Source organism: Theropithecus gelada, chromosome 13 (assembly GCF_003255815.1).
Source record: "Theropithecus gelada isolate Dixy chromosome 13, Tgel_1.0, whole genome shotgun sequence".
In the NCBI taxonomy this organism is placed as follows: domain Eukaryota; kingdom Metazoa; phylum Chordata; class Mammalia; order Primates; family Cercopithecidae; genus Theropithecus; species Theropithecus gelada.
The window spans coordinates 84,364,436-84,377,861 of record NC_037681.1 but is presented as its reverse complement, the minus strand read 5'-3'; the positions used below and the strand labels follow the sequence as shown (position 1 = coordinate 84,377,861).

At 40.6% G+C, this 13,426-nt stretch overlaps 1 pseudogene; it reads left to right on the top strand.

Annotated features, from left to right (window-relative positions):
• The window catches only part of LOC112604502, a 93,114-nt pseudogene extending 80,897 nt beyond the window's left edge, over positions 1–12,217 (top strand).
• The last annotated feature ends 1,209 nt before the right edge of the window (positions 12,218–13,426 follow it).

The window sequence follows — 13,426 nt, the reverse complement described above, 5'->3', positions numbered from 1 at the left end:
TTACTACTGTATCTTCCATGTTTAACAAATTCCCAGCACATAGTGCTTTCCACACATCTTTGTTGAGTGGATAAGCTACCTTAGCCTAGTTCAGAACTCCTTCTTAGATAAGTAGCTCTTTCCGTTTTCAATTTTTTATTTACCATGTTCCTACTCTACCCCATTCAAACGTGACCTCAAAGAGAATCTGGGCTAGGAAAGTAATCTGAATGACAATATAACCCTGGAATCAGAAAGATCACACCCCTTTGGTGACTTAGCCTTTGTTTCTAGCCCAAACTCTTCCTTCATGGTCTTACTTTAACGTAGATTTTTTCCTCAGGAAGCCTCTCGGTCCATCCCCTAAATAATCGGTCCATCCCCTAAATAAACGTAAGCCCTTTTACCGGCACACATTTCCTCATCAAGAAAGTCAAGGTTGTGAAGAGGCATTTCCTAGAGTCTGTCAGTGTGTAGTGTTTGTGGCTTTTTTCACATTCCAATCCATTTATATTTAATCTGCTTTTTAAATCACTTACCATATCTACTCTTTGCCTGGTGTTTGACAATTCAAAAATCACGTAAGTCTGAAAACCTTAAATACACTTAAAAACTCAGTTGACATTTTGGCCTTCCAGGATCATCCCAGGTAGCTTTCTCAGAAGCCTATGCAGAGATATACCTGCTGCCCCTCTGGAGGTCAGACCGTGCCCATATGTTCAGCATCAGAGGTCACCAGGGCATCACTCGAAGGATCACAGGCTAGCCCTTGACTGGTCTTGTGAACTCTATTATTAAATTTACAATTTTTATACTTTTTGGAGGAAAATACTTTTCCTGTTATTTTTCTATTATAGAACTGATAGGACTGGTGCTTATTATGTGGAGCCAGAGGTTAAATAATTCTCAGGGTGACTGCTTAATGGGTATGAGGTTTTCTTTTGGGGCGATGAAAATGTTTTGAAACTAGAGAGAGGTGATAGTTGTACAACATTGTGAATGTACTCAAAGCCACTGAATTGCACACTTCAAAATAGTTTTATCTTATGTGAATTTTACCTCAATAAAAAGTAGTAATAATTATCAGGGAACAATAATTGATAATTATCAATACTTATCAATTGTAGAATTCCTCTCACAAGAAAAGTCCAGGAATTTTAGTCAGTCATCACTGAGGTCATAGAATTCCCTAGAGATCTGGCCATCTGCGACCCTCCCCCCAACACCACCACCCTGTACCGTTTGAAGCCAGCTGGACTGAATCTACCACTTAAAGATTCTATTTTTAAAAACAACTTCTAACAGCAAATTTTTGGCACAAAGAAATAGCCATAATGGAAGAAAATGAAAATAACTCCTGACAAATCTCTGAATATATCCTTTTTAGGTATATTTTTCTACATAATTTCACTAATCAAAGCACTTTTTTGGTGCTACATTTCAGAATATATGAGAAGAATCTTGGTTTCATGAAGTTTTAGTCATACTAAATTAACAACATGTGTATTTTGGATGCATTTCATGAGTTATGTTATTCTTACTGCAAATGAATTCATTTATTCCATCAACAATTTTTTTTTTTTTTTTTTTTTTTTTTTGAGACAGAGTCTTGTTCTGTCACCCAGGCTGGAATGCAGTGGCGCAATCTCGGCTCACTGCAACCTCTGCCTTTCAGGTTCAGGTGATTCTTGTGCCTCAGCCTCCTGAGTAGCTGGGATTACAGGTGTGCCACCACACCCAGCTAATTTTTTGTATTTTTAGTAGAGATGGGGTTTCACTGTATTGGCCAGGCTGGTCTCAAACTCCTGGCCTCAAGTGATCCACCCACCTCAGCCTCCCAAAGTGCTGGGATCACAGGCATGAGCCACCGTGCCCGGACCATCAACAAATACCTTTTTGTACTTTCTGTGTGTCAGTCAGGGTATTAGGTGCTAGGAAAACTGAGAACAATAACGCATACTCCCAACTCAAATACGTATGGTTTTGATAATCACCTTAAATATATAGATGATCATGTTTCAAATATAGAGAGAGCTGTATCAGAAGATGAAGGTGAACTTCAAGATATCAAGACTCTGTTTTTCATGGTCACTGCTGCATCCCCAACATATACAACAGGTCTGGTATACTGGAGGAAATCAGCAAATATTTTTTTATAAATGGATGAAGCTTTCCACAATTATATACCACTTTTATTATTTTACATAGTTCTTACTGCTATGGTTTGAATGGCCCCTCCAAAATTCATATTGAAATTTAATCTCCAATGTGGCAGTATTGAGAGGTGGAGTGGAGCCCTTAAGAAGTGATTGGATCATGAAGGTTCTGCCCTCATGAATGGCTTAATTTATTCATGGATTAATGTGTTATCATGAAAAGAGAACCAGTGGCTTTATAAGAAGAGAAAAAGATCTGAGCTAGCGTGTTAGCACACTCAGCTTTCTCACCAGGTGATAACCTCCTTTACCTTGGGACCCTTCAGAGAGTTCCCACCAGCAAGAAGCCTCTCAGTGGATATGGCCTTTCAACCTGGGATTTCTCAGACTCCAGAATTGTAAGAAATTAATATATTCTTATAAATTACCCAGTTTTAGGTATTCTGTTATAGGCAACAGAAAATGGGACTAAAGACCCTACATTGTCCTGCATTGACTCAAACCAAAAATGCCCAGTTTATTGACATAATCTGAAATGGGTAATGAGTGCATTTTTTCTTACCCTCCTCAGTGTACAAATGTCATTTCATTTTAGATTTTCAGATTGTCTGATTTTAATTCATTTAGCTTGCTCACATAATGATCAAAGGGCCACAGGAAAAAACCCTTATAGAAAAAGGCATCCATCCTCCTCTGCAGCCTCATTGGTCCCCTCAGCCACCAACTCCTCTCTTTTCCCCAATGATTCAGACTCCCACATTAACCTCTTCTCTCTGCCCGACCAGTTGGACTTAGTGGTTTGGTTTGGGGCTATTTGCACTGATTTGGGCCATAATGCCCCCACTCAAGGCAACTTTTAGTATCTAAATCCTGTCCTGAACCTTGGCCAGAAAGACATGGCAATCTTGCAATGGTCTTGAAGAACCACGCTAAGATTTTTACTAACATCTCTATTTATCTGATGCACATATTTTTTTAAATGTAAGTATTATTGTCCAGGAATTAGCAACTAGACCCCCAGCCCAAAAGAAGATGTATTTAATACTTGAGAGTTTAAACTCTCAAGCAAGGCTTCCTTCATGGGCACAGTCTCATAAGGCCTCATGCTCAGAAGGGGGCTTTATGCTTGGGGTTTAATATTCTGTTGTCACCATCTTAAAGTTCTTAATACTTTAATCTTCAAATTTGTGTTTGGTAAGTGAAGTCTGAAAAGACAGTGGAGCATGTACCTGGGACTTGGAGCCTAGGTTCATGCCCAGTCCTGCCTCCCACCACCTTCCCAAACAGCTTTTTCACTGCCCACTCCCTATTCTCTGAAGCCCAGAGACTCATCCAGCCTCCCTCTTACTGCCCCCACCCAGTGACAGCTATCACCCATCACCCCCTGGGTGTAGGCATGGGGAGGGTTGGGAGCAGTATGGCATGGGCAGTGCCATCTTCATCCTGTACTGACGGTGCCACAGTATATTAGGCAAGAACTTGGCCGAATGAGCCTCTAGCCCCACCCTCATCCAGGTATCTGGTATATCTGGAGGTTCTCCTGTTCATTGTGGATTGTGGCAGCAGGCCGGTGAGAAGGAGAAATGCTTGACTTAAATTTCTCACCCTGACTGTGGGCAAAGCATTGGTTTAGTGGTTGGTGGGAGGAGAAGCCCAGTAGTTGGTGTATCGTGTTGGGGCAGGGTCCCCCTGGCTGCTTGAGAAGATCTCCATTCGCACCAAGCCTGCAGGAACATAACATTAAATGGCAAATTGAAAATACCATGACAGGTTGAGAGAGAGAAAGTGGAAGAAAGGAAAAAGATTTATGTATTAGTTCCTGTAACAATGCATGTTTCCTGCTTCCTGGACAAAAAGCCTCACATTTTCGTTTTGTACCAAGCCTTGCAATTGTGTAGCTGGTCCTGTGCTCAAGCTCCCTTTCCCCAGGGAAGGATTAATCTCCTAATATGGAGTGTCCTCTACTGGACTCCCAGTGCCTGAAGCTGTGATAAGACTTTCCATGCCAGCTTACTGCCTCTATACAGAGGCAACACAGGTTGCATGGACCTGAAGCTCATATAATTTAGGGGGCAGTCCTTTAAAAAATTACAATTACAAAATTGCTAGGTCCCCTCACAGGGCCTTAGAAAGGACCTGTGCAAGTGAGGGGTCCTAAAGCTTATGCCTTATGAGCTTCATGGTAACTCCACCCCTGCCTTCCCAGCATGCCTTCTATTCACTCCTGGGTCCACTTTTAAGTATCTGGAGCTTTTTTTATTGGCCGGGCGTGGTGCCTCACGACTGTAATCCCAGCACTTTGGGAAGCCAAACCGGGTGGATCACCTCAGGTCAGGAGTTCGAGATCAGCCTGGTCAACATGGTGAAACCCCGTCTCTACTGAAAAAATGCAAAAAATTAGCCGGGCTTGGTGGCTGGCACCTGTAGTCCTAGCTACTCAGGAGGCTGAGGCAGGAGAATCGCTTGAACCCGGGAGTCTGAGGTTGCAGTGAGCCGAGACTGCGCCACTGCACTCCAGCCTGGGTGACAGAGTGAGACTCTGTCTCAAAAAAAAAAAAAAAAAAAAAAAAAAGAAAGAATCTGGAGCTTTTTTAAAAAGATTCCAGAACTGGGCTCATGCCTATAATCTCAGCCCTTTGGGAGGCCGAGGCAGGCAGACCACTTGAGCCCAGGAGTTTGAGACCAGCCTGGGCAACATGGTGAAACCCTGTCTCTACGAAAAGATACAAAAATTAGCCGGCCATGGTGGTATGTGCCTATAGTCCCAGTTACTTGGGAAGCTGAAGTGGGAGGATCACTTGAGCCCAGGAGGTCAAGGCTACAGTGAGCCGAGATCGTGCCACTGCACTTCAGCCTGCGTGACAGAGCCAGACGCTGTCCCAAAAAGCAAAAACAAAACAAAACAAATATATTCCAGAACCTCTCCTGGTTACTCTGAAACCCACAAATTAAAAGCTAAGCATTTTTTTTTTTTATAAAAGACGGGGTGAACTTTCATTGAGGCCCTCATAATTTCAGTGTTTTTCTCTTCTGTCTTTCACTCTTCTTTGCTGCCACAGAGGAGTTACTTGTGGCCTCCTCGAAGTGCCTCTTCTGCTGAACCAACCCTAGACTTCTCTATGAAACTCTTTCCAATTCAGTGGTGCTGGGCTGCTGAGGTGAGATAGTTGACTTTAATAAATTTTTGGTCAACAATTTTACCTATTACTGGGAAATACAATGTATTAGGTTGGTTATAGAAAAAAAAAAAAAAACCAATAACACTTTATCTCAGGTTGATTGACATTGATCCTACTTATCTTTGTGAAGGAAATAATTTCAATGAATTAATAAAATGTGTGCTTGTATTAATAAAAGTCTACTGCCTTTTACTGCAGTAACAAACAACTTTCATATCACAGAGACTTGATCACAATAAATATTTATTTCTTACTCACTCTACATGGAGAACTCAGGTCAGCAAGGAGGTCTCTGTTCATCTTAGTGACTCAAGGACCCAGTCTGAAAGAGTTTCCATCTATACATGTGTTTCTGTGATCACTACGGCAGGAGAGAAGAGAAACGTGGGAATAAATGAATTTTGCCTGAAAGTGACACGTATCATTTCCACTCATGTTTCATTGGCCAAAGTAAATTACCTGTCTATGTCTAAATTCAAGGGGCAGGAAAGTACAGTCTCATCATATCCCTGGAAGAAGAACTAGAATATTTAAAACAGCTCTAATGGCTACATGCCTTTTGGTCACCAAATGTTTGATTTGCTCTATTTCTGAGATGCAAAATATACCCACCCACTCCCTAAGGGAGAAAGCCCCAAAGTCCTAGGCAAGCACAGCATCAAGGTCATAATCTGTGACATCTGGGTGGGGTATGGTAGTTTCTAATCATGATCTGCTTCTCTAGATTCTATTTACACCCGTGACATAAAAAAGAAAAATTTTCTGCCTTCTCTCACCTAATACATAAGGGCTGATAAATGCACAGGATAATTGTAATATTCTCCTTGGGGAAAATGGAAAACACAGCAAATACATGTCTATAGAATTCTGAAATCCTGTTGGGAACAACTTTTGAGGGCCCCCTACCTGTGTTTGAGGAGTGTTACCTGATTAATTCTGATTTTGAGATGCTCCTTTTATTCATTGGTCTCTGTAGCCCCTGGATCTGCCTTCTGAAAGTTTTGTCCTTTTTCATTTTCCTCTTTGGCTGAATCTAAAGTGGACATTGGGAAATATGCCTTCTTTCAGGACTGAGCAAATTTCTCATATATAACCAATTTGGACTAAGCTTTTCCTCAGGATGCTAAAATACTCCACATTATAATGTCCCCAGCTCCCACTACACATGTATAACCAACCAGTTAGGTCCCATACACATCCTCTTGCAATTAATTGGTTCATATGTCCCCTGCAAGAGACTTTGATATGAGCACAGTGTAGTGATAAGTGCACTAGAACATTTCTTGGATATATGATCTTAAGCAGGTTACTTGACTTCTCTGTCTGAATTTTCCCATCTATGAAATTCTATTTTTAGATTAACAGGATTAAAGGACCAATAAACAAAACCTTTATGTACCATATCAATGTTGGCTAAGTTCTTTTACATTTTTCCCTCTTTTAATCCATACACAGTCTTAGAAGGTTATTAGTATTTGTTTTTATATGAGGAAACTGGAACTCAAATAGACTAGATGACTTGCCCATGTAAGAAATTACAGGCCGGGCGTAGTGGCTCACACCTGTAATCCCAGCACTTTGGGAGGCCGAGGTGGGTGGAGCACGAGGTCAGGAGATCAAGACCATCCTGGCTAAAAAAGTGAAACCCTGTCTCTACTAAAAATACAAAAAATTAACTGGGCCTGGTGGCAGGCACCTGTAGTCCCAGCTACTCGGGAGGCGGAGGCAGGAGAATTTCCTGGACCCAGGAGGCGGAGCTTGCAGTGAGCCGAGATGGCCACTGCACTCCAGCCTGGGCAACAGAGCGAGACTCCGTCCCCAAAAAAAAAAAACAAACCAATTATATGGCTTGCCCATATAATAAATGATATGATAAAGCTAATAAATGATAGAGTCAAGATTCCCAACTCGATATCTTATGTACATTCTACTCGCTCACAGCTGCTCCTTGTTTTGAGGTAAATGTTACTAAATTCTATAGAAAATACATAATGAATATTTGGCTTTTTATCATGAGTCAAAATGTCACAGAGTGATCATAATCATTGACAAGAATTTTGCCACCTGATTTACACATTTCTCCATTACAAAAAACTGATAGACCCTGAAATAAGTCTATTGCTTTCTTAAATTGTTATAATAACAATGCAGGACGCAGCAATTCAGAGGATACAGAATTTTTTACGATGTGCTACTTCTATCATTCCAATCAAATGTAGTCAAGCAAACTTACTTTAAAAAGAATGAATATATACTATCTTCAGTGGAAATGTGGGCAAGACTAGCTCTGAGTTGTTAAATGTTTAGGAAAAATCAGTGACATTCTGAATTCTAGTTCATTGACGCAGAATCTGATTTAAAGCCAAAATAGAATGTTTGGAACAAATTAGGAAGAAAAATATTTTTCACTTGAGGTTCTTGTTACAACTGAGATTATCTCTTTCTCATTAAGTAAAACTAATTAAAAAAATCTTTTGGTTCAATATTTAATCTTCTATCTCAGATTTTACTGTTTTAATAGGAAATGCAATGAGAATTACCTGGTCTCTGACCTATGTCAGTGCGTAGGAAACATTTCTGCAGGGGAGATTCTCAAAGAAGGGGTAGAATATTTTGCACCTTGATTACTAATTTTCCAGGCAGCGAGTGTGTAGACAAATTATATTTTCCCTGTTGTATATGTGTCTGGGATTTCACTAATGGACATTAGTATTTTTTTTTGCACTATTTTTAAAATGTCAGTTACTTAAAGTAAATTGAAAACATTTGTTAAGGCCATGCATGACTAAGATGTTGGATTTTTAAAAACAATCTATCAGAATTTAAGAGCTTTTGCCTGTGAGATTCTATAGACAAAAACAATTTTATAAAATCAGAAAAAAAATTTAAGCATTATGGAGGTTTGGGTACACACAGAAATTTGCTCACTAACGTCAACTTTTGTTGTTGTTATTTTAGTTATTCATGTCTTGAAGATTTTTTCTTCCTGTTTCATTTTCCCAGTTGTAGCAGAAACTGCCAGATGTGCATTTAAATACTTCCCTCCTCCTTCCACTGTAATAAAAGGCACATGACTAACCAACTATACAACATGTCCTTGCTTCTCCTGCTATTAGATGTAGCCATGTGAGTAAGTGTACTCCAATGGAATGCAAATAGGATTTGTCCTTAAAAACCTCCCACACGTGCTCTTCTAAGATGATAGCCCACCTCCAAGATGGCTCTCAGTGATTCTTGGCTCATGGTATTTATGTCCTGTGTAATTCCCTCCTCCACTGAATATAGCAGACCTGTGTAACGAACAAGATGGTGCAGAAATAATGGAATGTGATTTCCAAGTCAAGGTCATAAAGGACATTTAGGCTTTTGTCTTGGTCTCTTAGATTACTTTCCTGAGGGAAGCCAGCTGCTATGTCATGAGGACGTTCCAACAGCCCTTATAAAGAGGTCTGAGTGTCAAGAAACCAAATCCAGCTGCCTACAGCCAGGACTAAGGAAGCCACATTGGAAGCTTCAGCCCTAGTCAAGCCCTCTTATGACTGTACCACAAAACACACCTGATGGCAAACTCATGAATGACCTTGAGCCAGAACCATTCAGCTAAGCCACTTCCAAATTTCTGACCCAAAATTACAATGACATAATAAATATTAATTGTTGTTTTAAGCTGCTAAGTTTGTTATGCAGCAGCTGATAATTAATACACCCAGCCAGCTGGATGGCAATACTCACGAGAGTCTTGGAAATCATGTCTTGAAGATTGCAGAGCTGCAGTCAGCTCAGGTGCATGAATGATTGTGTAAAGGAGGGCCCTTTCCTCTAGTTTCTCCACTCCCCACATCAACCTGGACTGTTGAGAGAGAAGTAAACTTTAGAGCCATTACATGTTTGGGGTCTAAAATTTATAACAATATAGCCAGCCCTAACAAATATACCAACTTTGTATTCTATTTCTTCCTTATATCAAGTCTTATTCATCTGTGAGGGTATTATTCCCCTGAACAAGGATTATTATTGGCATAGTTCTTCAAACACTATCAAAAATATTACATTGGCTACAGGGTATTATATTATATATTCAAAGCACTTCCCTCACCTGCAAATTCTATTTTATTTGCCTAGGACTCTATGTTTACTATCAGAGTTATGGTTGATACTATGGTGCCCTGCTCAGATCCTGTTCACTTGGTTAAAGCTTCTATCCCCGAGGTCCTGTGAGTGGTGGCTGGTCATAGCTTACAGCTAGTCCTCTTCTCCAGAGAATTGCCATCAACTGATGGGAGCCAACTCACTAGGGAAGTTATGCTCCCTCCATAGATGACCCACAACAGTGGCCAACTGACATGATGGCATAGAACTCCAGCCCTTGCCACCAGGGATGACAACTCTGCTGTGCTGTTTATATTTCAGATCCCTCCCTTCTGTGGATTGGGCCAGGACTAGACTTTACCTAAGACCAGATCCTTGCTTGGCAGCTCTTTTCCCTTCCCTATCATGCTCCTCTCCCTCACTTACAGGTTTTTCCCAAGGAGTCCCTCAGTAAACCACATCCACCCAAATCTCTGTCTCAGATTCTGCTTCCAGGGAATTTTATCTAAGGCTACCTACTTCCATAATACTGAACACAAGAGGTGAGATCCTCTTCTCAGGTACTTACATTACTTGTATGGTTTGGATCTGTGTCCCTAACCAAATCTCATGTCGAATTGTGATTTCTAATGTTGGAGGTGGGGTCTGGTGGGAGGTGATTGGATCATGGGGGTAGTTTCTCATGGTTTAATACCATCCCCCTTGGTGTTATCATAGCAAGAGTGAGATATTGCAAGATCTGCTTATTTAAAAGTATGTAGCACCTCCCACCTCTCACTCTTCCTCCTGCTATGGCCATGTGAAGTGCTAGTTCCCCCTTTGCCTTCTGCCATGATTGTAAATTTCCTGAGGCCTCCCTGGAAGCCCCTATGCTTCCTGTACAGCCTGTGAAACCAAGAGCCAATTGAGCTTCTTTTCTTTATAAGTTACCTAGTCTCAGGTATTTCATTTGTTGTTGTTGTTGTTTGAGATGGAGTCTTGTCGCCCAGGCTGGAGCGCAATGGCACGATCTTGGCTCACTGCAACCTCTGCCTCCTGGGTTCAAGCAATTCTTCCACCTCAGCCTCCCGAGTAACTGGGATTACAGGCACCTGCCATCATGCACAGCTAGTTGTATTTTTGTAAAGAGGGGGTTTCATCATGTTGGCCAGGCTGGTCTTGCACTACTGACCTCAGTGATCCGCCCACCTCAGTCTCCTAAAATGCTAGGATTATAGGCGTGAGCCACTGCGCCCAGCCCCTAGTCTCAGGTATTTCTTCATAGCAGTGCAAAAACGGACTAACACAATATTAATATATTTTATGCATGATAGGAAGAATATATATATTCAGTCCAAAACTTTGAAAAAGACTTAAAAACAGAAAACCAATAAAGAATATTCAGAAATCCAAAAGTTGGCTGGGTGCGAGGGCTCATACTTGTAATCCTAGCACTTTGGGAGGCTGAAGTGGATGGATCACTTGAGATCAGGAGTTCGAGACCAGCCTGACCAACATGGTGAAACCCAATCTCTACTTAAAAAATACAAAAATTAGCGGGCTGGTGGTGGGCACCTGTAATCCCAGCTACTCAGAAGGCTGAGACAGGAGAGTCACTTGAACCTGGGAGGCAGAGGTTGCAGTGAGCTGATATTGCACCACTGCACTCCAACCTGGGTGGCTGGCTGAGTGAGACTTTGTCTCAAAAAAAAAAAAAAAAAAAAAAGCAAAAAAAACAAAAAGCAAGAAAGAAATCCAAAAGTTGACTATCTGAAGTTATCAACAAAATCAATAAATCCTAAAATGGATTAAGAATATAACATAAGGATACATTCGTTAGCTTACTTCTTTCTGCCCGTGGTCGCCACCAAGGAAGAATTGCTAAAGTCTCTCTTCCCACCACCACCATCATGTCTAAATCAATCTCCTAAGGAGCCTGAGCAGCTCTTCACTGGAGTGTTGAGCTTTCATATTACTGATGAGAGGCTGAGGAGCCCTTCTGAGCAATGGGGAACGCTCACAGGCTGTGTGGTCATGAGAGATCCCAACACCAAGAGCTCCAGGGACTTTGGGTTTGTCACCTATGCCACTGTGGAGGAGGTGGATGCAGCCATGAATACAAGGCCACACAAGGTGGATGGGAGAGCTGTGGAACCAAAGAGGGCTGTCTCAAGAGAAGGTTCTCAAAGACCAGGTGCCCACCTAACTGTGAAAAAGGTATTTGTTGCTGGCATTGAAGAAGACATTGAAGAACATCACCTGAGAGATTATTTTGAACAGTATGGAAAAATTGAAGCGATTGAAGTTGTGACTGATTGAGGCAGTGGCAAAAAAAGGAGCTTTGCCTTTATAACCTTTGATGACCATGACTCCGTGGATAAAATTGTCATTCAGAAATACCATTGTGTGAATGGCCACAACTGTGAAGTTAGGAAAGCCCTGCCAAAACAAGAGGTGGATAGTGCTTCACCCAACCAAAGAGGTTGAAGTGGTTCTGGAAAATTTGGTGGTGGTTGTGGAGGTGGCTTCAGTGGAAATGACAACTTTGATTGTGGAGGAAACTTCAATGCTGTGGTCATGGTGGATATGGTGGCAGTGGGGATGGCTATAATGGATTTGGTGATTGAAGCAATTTTGAAGATGGTGAAGCTACAATGATTTTGGGAATTACAACAAATAGTCTTCAAATTCTGGACCCATGAAGGGAAGAACTTTGGAAGCAGAAGCACTGGCCCCTATGGTGGTGGAGGCCAATACTTTGCCAAACCATAAAACCAAGGTGGCTATGTCAATTTCAGTAGCCGCAGTAGCTACGACAGTGGGAGAAGATTTTAGTTACTACCAGGAAACAAAGCTGAGCAGGAGAAGAAAGCCAGAGAAGGGACACAGAAGCTACAGATTACAACAGGTTTGTGAACTCAACCAAGCACAGTGCTGGCAGGGCCTAGCTGCTACAAAAAAAAAGATGCGTTTTAGATAAATACTCGTGTATGGGCAAAAAACTTGAGGACTGTATTTGTGACTAATTGTATAACAAGTTATTTTAGTTTTTATTCTGTGGAAAGTGTACAGCATTCCAACAATGGGTTTTAATGTAGATTTTTTTTTTTTGTACCCGTGCTGTTGATTGCTAAATGTAATAGTCTGATCATGATGCAGAATAAATGTGTCTTTAAAAAAAAGAATAGAACATAAATCACCAGTATCAGAAATAAAAGAGAGGTTATCACTATAAATTCTACAGGCATGAAAAGGATAATAAGATGCCATTATTAATATTTTATGCTAAAAATATGGCAACTTAAATAAAATGGATAAGTTCTTTGAAAAATGCAATTTACCAAAGTCAATACAGATTAAACAAAAATATGAATAGTCCTGTATCCATTTTTAAAATTAAAATATTCCACAGTGTAAGTCTAGATTCAGATTGTTTCACTGATGAACATTCACTGAAGAAATAACACTAATCTTACACAAACTCTTGTAAAAAACAGAAGGAGGGAACACTTTCCTACTTGTTCGTGAGGCCACCATAACTCTGATACTAAAATCTAACAAAGAAATTACCAGAAAAAATTTGCCTACCAATATTTTCCATGAGCATAGACATAAAAATCTTTGAAAACTTAATGCATTGATTGCAGCAATATATATCAGTAATAATATACAGTGACCAAGAAGGGCATATCACAAAAATGTAAGATTGGTTTAACACCCACAAATTTATCACTATAACCACCTTAACAGAATAATGAAGAAAAAAAATAAGATCATTTCCATAGTTGCAAAAATAGCATCTTCCAAAATACATCACCCAATTATAAAAACACTTTTAGCAAACTAGGAATAGAAGGGAACTTCTTCAATTTCATAAAAGGCAGTTACGAAAACCCAGAGCTAACCTAACACTTAACGATCATACATTGAATGCTTTTCCCCTAAGATCAGTAACAAAGAGTGAAGGCCCACCCTTACAACTTGTACTCAGCAGTGTAACGAAGGTCCTAGCTATTGCAATAAGACAAAAAACAGGCAGCAGTG